Here is a 9,847-nt window from a genome sequence, read left to right as displayed (position 1 = left end):
ATATATAGTCATCGTGAAAAAAAAATACGTATCTTACGGTTTCTGTTGGAAGTCCTCCCCTTCACTGGAACATAGGCCTGTGCTCCCTGGAAGTGTAGGTTTGCTGGTTCTCTTTCCTTGATCCTGGCAGGACCCTTAGCCTGCTGGTGAAGCTGGGAACCCCAGCGCCCAGGTCACAGGTGTAGCCTGTGGTCCTCCCCTCTGAGCATCTGCCACCTCCCCAGGGCGTCTTCAGGAAAACTTACCAAAACTTAGATCCACTGAGCCTTTCCTGTCTGTGGGTGCTAAGGGTACCCAGGTCTAACCCTGACTTCAGTCTCCATGTGCTGGATGCAAGACCTCAACTTGCTGCAAAACTGCCCCGCCCCCAGTGCTGCTGGAGTTCGGTGAGAGCTCACAAGCATGTCTCTCACCTTCTTCTACTCTGGACTTCCCCGCCCCCTTGTGGAATTTGGCTGCCTATGAAGCTTCTTGAGCGTGGTGACTCTGCTTGCATTGCTGCTCAGGCCTGTGATGGCTGTGAGGCTGTTCTCCTGTCTGGGGGATCTGCCAGCCTCTCAAAGCTGCAGTCCTCCAGGATCCAGAGGGGCCACAGTTGTGGTCTCCTTGCGGCCAGGCTGTGACCTCAGCAGAGGCGGGAGGATGCCTGCTCCTTTGCTCAGGGTTGTACCTGATGACCGCGCATGATGCAGTGCTGACTGTGGCACTGGGGCTCTGAGGATACTCCTGACAAGGGCTCCTGCTTCAGCCTGTGCTCCACAGGACGCAGACGTACATCCGTGATGACCTAACTCCTCAGACAGGCCCCACCTGTTAGCCAGGAGTCTGCTGTCTGCAGGTGATGGAAACTCAACTTCAACTGCTTACATTTTTTTTTTTAAGGAAATTTTTTTTGTGTGAGGAAGATCAGCCCTGAGCCAACATCTGATGCCAATCCTCCTCTTTTTTGCTGAGGAAGACTGGCCCTGGGCTAACATCCGTGCCCATCTTCCTCTACTTGATATGGGACGCCGCCACAGCATGGCTTGACAAGCGGTGCATCGGTGGGCGCCAGGGATCTGAACCTGCGAACACCGGGCCACCAAAGCGGAGCACGTGCACTTAACTGCTGCACCATTGGGCCGGCCCCTTAAAGAAATTTGTTGGTTTATATCACTGAAAACTCATGGCAAGTCTTCAGGTACGGCTGGAACCAGGAGCTCAAACACTGGTCAGACCTCAGTCTCTCTCCTGTCTGTTCTGCTTTCCTTTGCATTGGCTTCCCTCTCAGGCAGACTTTCTCCACTTGGGAGCCCCCCAAAGTTCCAGGCTTATGTCTTCCCTATAGCTATCAGTCTTGGTGGAAAGAGAGCTTCTCTTTGCCTTTAGTCCCTACAAAAGTTCTGGAATTGGATCTTCTTGGCTTAATTCTCTTGCCTGCCATGGAAGCAATCCCTGTGGAAGATAGAGTGAAATATACATTTGAGAGAGTGGAGGTGGGGGAGTATGGCTCCACCTGAACTACTGGGCTGGGAGTGAGGGAGAGGTAGCTCCCCCAAAGAACATCAAGGTGCTCTTAGCAGAAGAGAGAAGAAGAGGTGTCAGGTAGGAAGAAAACTTCCGGTGTGTGCTACCTCCAGGCACATCTGCATCCCTGCATGGACAGCGAGTGAGGCTCAAGCTGGGATCCCAGGTACCGCTAAATGCCAGTACCGAAGAGCTGTGAGGACTGGTCAGGTGAGAGGTGCAGACGCAGGGGCTGTGAGAGCCCAGAGGAGAGGGTGAGTGTTGGATTGGAGCTGTATCACAGAACAGTGCTTCTCAGATTTTAATGTGCCTGTGAGTCACCTGGGATCTTGTTAAAATGTAGATTCTGGTTCAAAGTCTTCGAGCAGTGGTTCTCAACCAGGAGTGACTTTGTCCCCTAGGAGACATTTGGCAGTGTCTGGACACATTTTTGGTTGTCACACCTGGGGGATGGGGGCTGCTGGCATATAATGGTTAGAGGCCAGGATTGCTGCTCAACATCCTGCGGTATACATGACAGCCCTTCAGAACAAAGAATTATCTGGTCCGGATGTCAATGGTGCTGTGGTAGTCTGGAGAGCATGGAACCAAGGGAGGACATTCCAAGCAGAGGAAGTCCCCGAACAAAGGTAACGAAGGAGGAAGAAGTGTCTAGTTGATGGGGGCAGGGCATGGGCAGCCTGGCAGGTGGGGAGGGTGCATGCTGATGGAATCTTAAAACCATAGACACCTGGGTTGGAAGAAAGTCCAAAGGTCACCGACAGCCTTGGTGCTGAAAGTGTGCTTCAGGTGAGCTGCATCTACTTCACCTGCGAGCCTGGTAGAAATGCAGAGCTCAGGCCCCACCCCAGACCTTCTGAATTAAAATCTGCATTTTAACAAGATCCAGGTGATTTGCATGCACTTTAAAGTTGGATAAACACTGACCTATGACAGCTCCGTTGGACGGGTTGACTAACCAGCTTGTATTTATTGAGCATCTACAGTGTGCTCAGATTTGAATTAGATAAGGAGTTGACTTACCCGGAGTAGAAGTTTGGCTCTAGAAAAGCAAAATGAACTCCCAGCATCAGACCTTCTCATGGGAAGTGCCCAGCCCCCGCCTCTGGCCTGTCCACAGGGGCAGATCTCAGAAGTCAGGTTTTGTGACGTGTGACCCAGCTCCCTTCCTTGGTCAGAGCTGATTGGACCTGGGGTAGCTCCTGACCCCAGGGCAGCCACTTCAGATGCTGGCCAGGCCAGCCACCTCTGGGGTGGCTTGTCTTGACAGGCTGAGCAGCTCCAAACAGAGTCACCTCTCTTGGAGATTGGAATTAGGAATTTCCAAGGGAGGTTGTCAGTTTGCAGAGGGAGTGGGAACTGGAGCGGCCCTGGTGGCCAAATGTGCACCAAATCCAGGAGGGAGCCAGTGGTCTGAGGGGGTGGTTGATAAAGCAGAGACTGGGAGGACACATGCAAGAGAAGCAAGGAGGCCCTGGGAGAGGGCAGCAGTCCAAGAGAGAGACGGGGCCAGACGCAGAGAAGCCTCTGACCCTGACGGCAGTCCAGTATCAAGGCTGTATAATGGAGCCCTTTTTTTCTTTCCCTGGAGAAACTTCATAACTAAAGTTATGACTAAAGCACAGTCCTTTGACAATTTACCTTTAACTGATTTATTTACAACTATAGACAGATTTAAAGACAATAATATTCCAAGAGTGGGGAGGAAATTTTCAAATTGCCTTCACTCGTAGCTCATACACTTTCATTTTTTGGTACATTTCCTTTAAGATTATGGTGTTAGCTGCCTCTCTCACAGCCATTAGAGAACCCTGATTTTGTTCAGGGAGGCAGATAACTCAAATACCACAGAGACTCTGGCCCCACTCCTGGGCAGACCCAGACCCTGAGCCAGTCTGAGCCAGTCATGGTGGTCTCATCCTTTTGCAGCAAATGGGAACAAGCATGTGGCTCAGTCCTGGCCAGTGAGATGAGTGGGGAGGTCTGCTGGGGCTTCTGGGAAAGTGGTCCAGACTCCTAAGAAAGAGCCTGGAAGAAATGGTTCCTTTTCCCATCAGACATTGTAAAATCTGAATGTGATGCTTGGATCTGCTCTAGTCCACAGAGGTGAAAGATGACCAGCAGCAGGGCTCATGCCCAAGCCTTTGACTGACGGTACCCATAGCCTGGGGCCCCTAATCTGAGTCTTCTCTTTTGTGAGATAATAAAGCCCTCACTGTTTAAAAATTTTTTAATCCAAAAGTATCGTAATGGAGCAAAGATACAGCAGGTTATTAATCATAACTAGATTAAAATAATCCTGAATCAGAAGAGAATTTAGAAGTCATCTATCAATGCAATTCTACTATAAGTTTATACAGTAGAAGGCAGGAATGTGGAGTCAGCTTCTGTCTCAGGGCTGCTGTTTACAAGCTGGGTAGCCCTGCAGAAGTTAATCTTGCTCAGCCTCACTTTCCGCATATAGTAAAAGGAAATAAAATATAGTTTGTGGGAATTCGGTGAGTAATGTTGTATTATGTCTGGCACAGACTAGGCAGCCAATAGCCATAACTAGCTATTATGGTTATCCAGATGACAAAGGTATTATCTTTGCCTTCAATACTGTTACAATCAAAGAGTATGGAAAAGACAAACAGCCACGAAACCCAAAGCAAGATCTGATGGAGGAAGGCGGGTGAAGTCCTAGGAGTACAGGCACACGTGCTAGGAGTTCAGAGGGGAGAAAAGTTGATGAGCAAAAGGGGAGTGGGGGTTATAGTTGATTTTTATAATGTTCTGAATTTTTCAAATCCCCTGCAAAAAATATCTATTGTCTAGATAATCACATAAACATTATTAAAATATGGTATACACTCCTCAACAAATAATTTAAAGGAAAGAAACAGTAAAATATCAGAAATGCTCATTGCAATGTTTTTTTTTTTTTAATAATAGTGAAAAACTTGGAAACGCTCTAAATGAGGGAGGTAAATAAACCAGGCCACATCCACATGGCTGAATATCATGCAGTTGTTAAATAGTTACGAACTGTGTAGCAACATGGAAAAATGAAAATAATTGCTTTATTGGTGGTCAGACTTTGCATGATTGTTGGCTTTCCATCCTATTTTTTCCCCCTTTAGGCAAAAATCTGGCATTGTACTTTATTTTCAATTATGAGATTTGATATACAAAATAAATTTTGTTTTCTCACATTTCTCATAAGAATACAGTGAATGAGCACTCCGCCTTCCCCTGTGGCTCAAACATTCTGGGTAATAGAACCTGCAGGGAATTCCACTGTTTTGATTGGAAGTAGAGGCATCATCCATCCTATTAAATAAGTCTCTATGGCTATTAGAATATTGTTTGTGCAAAAAAAGTTAATGAAATCAAAGAAAATAAGTGTGAAATGTGACGGGAATACGAGGACCTTTTGTGTTACATTCTTTGCCCTGGTGGTTGTACGAGGTGTCCTGCTGTTTCTCCAAGCCCTGGCAGGTCCCCAGCACAGACTGTTGCCACCCTGGGGAAGCCAGGATGTGGAAGCCCAGCCCCTTGGTTTGGCCAGCACCGGTGGGTGGTGGTCTGCTTTCAGCGGCCCCCTTGTCTGCAGGGGGATTGGGTGTGGCTTTTCTTTTTTAATATTCTCTTCATTGATGGTCTACACTGTTTGTGAAATGGATACCACACTGGGAGAGAAACAGGTCTACCGTGTTCCCTGTGCGGGGCCCGGGCTCAGGTGCTGTGTGAAGAGGTAGGCGGGAAACATTTTCCTCTCCGGGTTGCTCTTCTCCGTGGGTTCGGCCTTTGGGGGCCCAGGTCCTAAAGCCGAGAGCCGTGAACCTACTTCTACTGGAGAGACGGGGGCCTATAAGTGCCCGTTTGGGGCAGTGCCTGACCCCCGGGAGCGCCGCTGACGGTGTGACGGCAGGCGCGGCGACAGCCAAGCAGCGAAGGGCCGCTCTTTGGGCCCCCGGCCGGCCCCCGCCACCCCTCCCGCTTTTCTCCGGGGCTCCGGGGCGGGGAGGAGTGGCTCTGCGGCTGTCGCGGGCAGAGGCGGGTCAGCTGCGCCCCGTTAGCGGGCCGGGCCCGGCGCGGAGCCGGCGCCTAATGGGGACCAGGCCCGCCGTAATGGGAAGCAGCCGCCGCGCCCGGCCGAGCCGCCGCCTCCCGCCCGGCCGCCGAGCGGCCGAGATAAAACGGAAGCGCCGCGAGAGGCGCTTTGATTCCAATACGAAACAAATTATTCCCCCGGAATGGAACAAAATAAGTCAGAATGGAGTCTCACGGCCGTCATTCCTCCCCGCAAGGTCACTGCCGGCAGCCCCCGGGGCCTGTCGACCCCGCGACGCTCGGCAGCGACGGCGCGCCGAGGGGCTGCTTGCCGGCTGGGGCGGGGAGGTGGGGTCCTCGGCCTCGGGGCCAAAGGGAGGGCGTTGATGATGGGGAGGACAATGGCAGTAATTCTTGCTGGGGTGACATCTGGCGTCCTGCTTGGCTCCATGGAACCCACTTAGGGATCTAAGAACCTGGAAGAGTTAGACTTACTATGTGTTGTAGGTGCGGGATGTCTGGGACGCGTGCCTCCCCTCCCTGTTCCTTAGAGTAGCCCACTGGCTCTCAAACTCGAGCGCCTATCAGAATCCCCTGGAGGCCTTGAATTGGCGTCCCCAACCCAAGAGTTGCCGATTCAGTGGGTCTGAGAATTTGCATTTCCATAGGGTCCCAGGCGATGCTGATGGTTCCACACTTTGAAAACCACCACCCTAGGCTATATCCGGCATCTCCAAGCCCTTGCTGTAGCCTCCAAGCGGTCGTGGTCTGTGTGCGCAGCCCCACCCCCTGCACATCCTCCGTCAGTCACTGGCCCTTGTGCGGACCGCTTTTCCCAGCTTTCAGAAGGCAATTTGGTCTTGCCGTCTGTGATACCGGGTTCTGGGGGCAGGGAACAGCTCTCAGGGTTTTTCAGGCTTGGGAAGAACAGCATCCCCGCCCCCCCATTCCTGCACGCAACGGGGCAGAACAGCTCGCTTCTCTTTCCTAACACCCCCACCCTCTAGGTTTGCCCGAGTCCCAGCCCTGGGCCAGGCTGGAAAGAGCAGGAAGCTGGGGAAGGGATCCTTCTAATATACTCCTTAGGATCCACGCAAGGCCGGGCCTAGAGGGGTCGCTGTTGCACTTCCGCCGGCGACCTGACCTCTCAGGGCGATGCTTCCCGTGTTACTCCGTGCCTTGAACGCCATAGCTCGTTATGAAATATTTGATGACTGGCTGATTAATTGTTTGGGGAAACCTACCAGGAGGGGAAACAAAACAAAAGGAAGACACTTCTTAAGCCTGCCATGGACCAGGACAAGGTTTGGATCAGTGTTGGTTAGCTTGGCTAGGGAGGCTGAGTCTCTCCTCCCTGGGCCCTGGTGTCAGAGGCTCCCGGATGCGAACCCTGAGGCACAGGCCTGTGGGCGAGCAAGTAGGGTCAGTGTGATTCAGTGTTGGGAGCTTTGAGACTGCCCCAGCCAGCCAGAGACCTTGGAAAGGAAGGGTGGTCTTTGGGGGGCTGGGATCAACCAAGGCCACAGGGAGGCATCCTTTGTTCTAGTGCTTCAGGATCTCCAGAAAAGGCAAGTTCCTTTAGGAATTTAACTGAACATTTACATCAAGAGGTTTAGAAAATGTCAAATGTGAATAATCATGGCATTTGAAATTTGCATTAGGATGTCAGTCTCCAATTTAAATGAAAATAAGCCATGTGCAATCCATTTGGTTTTAATAATTTTCCTCTTAATTGGTTGTACTTTGAGACTGTGTATTTAGGAAGTGGGTAAATTGGCTGTAGGTTGCCCATTTGGTTATTGCTGTGATTCTCCACCCTGGTTGTATATTGCAATCACCAGGGTTTCTTTGAAAAATCCTGAGGCCCTGGATACACCCCAGATGTGGAGCCTGGGCACAATATTTTTTAAGACTCCGCAGGTGATTTTTGGACTGCAGCTCGCATCAAGAACCCCTGAGCTCCTGACTGCATGGCTGGAGGGGCCAAACTGAAGCAAATAAGACTTTTGGGAGTGTCTGCTTAACCTCCAATGAATGTCATGAAGGGACCATCAGAAACCACTACAAGATCCTCTCCCTCACCCACAGCTTCAGTTGACAGGACGAGTGGTAGAATTCCAGGACAGGACCTGACCCAGGTGGACCAGTTTCTCTCTTACAGGAAAATGGAATCAGGACTGAGAGATTATAGCTATAACTGGGCTCCTCCCTTGAACAGAGCAGAGGAGAGGCCTGGTCCTCTGCAGAGGGAAGCTACCTGGCTTCCTGCCATCACCTCAGCTCCTATTCCAGCCCTTCAGGAAGTCTGACTGCCACCCTGCTGGGGGCTCCAGGGGTCACCTACAAATCCTTATAACAGCCCTCCCCACTGTTTGGTTTCAGCCAGCTCTAGTAGATATGTTACTTGTGACCAAAGAGGCCTGACATGTGCGCAGACGACAGCAGCACACAAAAACAAACACGTGTTCACTCCCAATCACATAGACTCACACACATCCGGTGCTTGAACCAGGCTCTTTGTAACTCCATGTGGTCCCAATGGAAGACTCCTTGGAATCTATATTTTCCGGAGTCCACTTGGAGAAGCCTCAGCTTTCAATTCAATTGGGAACAGCAGTGGTTCCCTAATAGAGCTCCATGGGCTTCACCAGAATCACCCGGGGCGGCGGGGGGGACTGACCTAGAGATACACACACATTCGTAGCTTGCCACACACCAGCCCCAGAGAGGCAGAAGCTTTCCAGTTTGAAGAGGATCCTGAAATCTGTGCTTTAAAAACTTTCTCCATGAGATTTTGATGTGCAGTTGAGTGTACTGCTGAATTAATGTAATTTATGAAATACGTCTTTGGCCTCTTTTCTAGATGGTGTCCCTCTCAAGTCTGGGAGATGGATAAGAGCCTAGTCTGTGAACATACAAGATAGACCCCAGTGAAGTTCAGGCTTGTTGGAGCTCATGCAAACCAGCAATCAGGCAAAGGGACCTTTCCAGGTTGGCTGCTCCAGCTGGGCAAATGAACCAGATCATTTGCTTTGCCTTTTTAGCTCTATAGACACAACCAAAAAAAAAAAAAAAAAAAAGGGTGTGTGTATGTGTGTGTGAGTAAAGCAGCAAGTGTACCTTTTATTTTAGAAACAAAAATATCATTTCTGACCCAACAATAGCCGGATCCCTGTGAATGAAGGGTTTGCATATTTTCCTGTTTTAACGGTTCTAGTGTAAACAGCTCAAGCCCGGGCCTGATTGTCAGTAGGTCCTGAGCGGTCCAACCAGAGTGCTGGAAATGACTCCTTCAGCCCTGAGAACCTGGGCCTGGCCTAGCGCCAGGACTCGGGCTTGTGTTTAACAGCAGCAGTGGGGTCAGGAGTTGAGGGAGAGGCCATTGCAGTGACCCCCAAGACCAAAGCTAGTGGCAGAAGCACCAGCAGGAGCAACTGCAGAGGCAGTAGGAGCAGTAGCTACTGCGTATTGAGGATTTCTTTGTACAGGCACCAGGCTAAGTGATGGAATTAGGTGAATACTTAAAAAAGCTTGATGTGGTAGCATTATTATTCCGATTTTTAGAATGGGGTTTGGAGGGGGTGACCGGCTTTTCTGAAGTCACACAGCTTCTCAGGGGAAGATCCAGGATTCAAATGAAGGCTTGTTTGACTTCTCACTATTATAAGATACTGCGCACAGAAACCCAGGTCACAGACACCATCTTGTGTGCCACCTGGGGATACAGGGCTTTGGTTCTAGAAGTAGGCCAGGGCAGCTCTTCAAATACATTGCTGGTCACTGCTTTCTTTCTTTTTTTTTTTGGTGAGGAAGATCAGCCCTGAGCTAACATCCATGCCAATCCTCCTCTTTTTGCTGAGGAAGACCGGCTCTGAGCTAACATCTATTGCCAATCCTCCTCCTTTTTTTTTCTTCTTCCCCAAAGCCCCAGTAGATAGTTGTATGTCATAGCTGCACATCCTTCTAGTTGCTATATGTGGGACGTGGCCTCAGCATGGCTGGAGAAGCGCGCAGGCCCGAGATCCAAACCCGGGCCACCAATAGCGGAGCGTGCACACCTAACCGCTAAGCCACGGGGCCGGCCCCTTGCTTTCTTTCAAGATGTTTCTCCCAGCGCCCCAGCTCCACTGATCTCCAGCAAAGGGAGATAGCTGTCAGCAGGGGCCGGAAGGTCCTCTGCCAGCTCAAGGTAATCCCAAATGTTTCAAGATTTATTGATCGACTGCTGATTATATATTTAGTGACCCAGAGAGTGTGGCTGAGGAGACTTTCCTGGACCTGAAACAAAGAGAATTGTGCTGTTATA

Source organism: Ceratotherium simum, chromosome 5, assembly GCF_057802395.1.
Source record: "Ceratotherium simum simum isolate JZ-2026a chromosome 5, ASM5780239v1, whole genome shotgun sequence".
In the NCBI taxonomy this organism is placed as follows: Eukaryota; Metazoa; Chordata; class Mammalia; order Perissodactyla; family Rhinocerotidae; genus Ceratotherium; species Ceratotherium simum.
The sequence above is the reverse complement of the archived record's forward strand: the minus strand, read 5'-3'. Positions refer to the sequence as shown.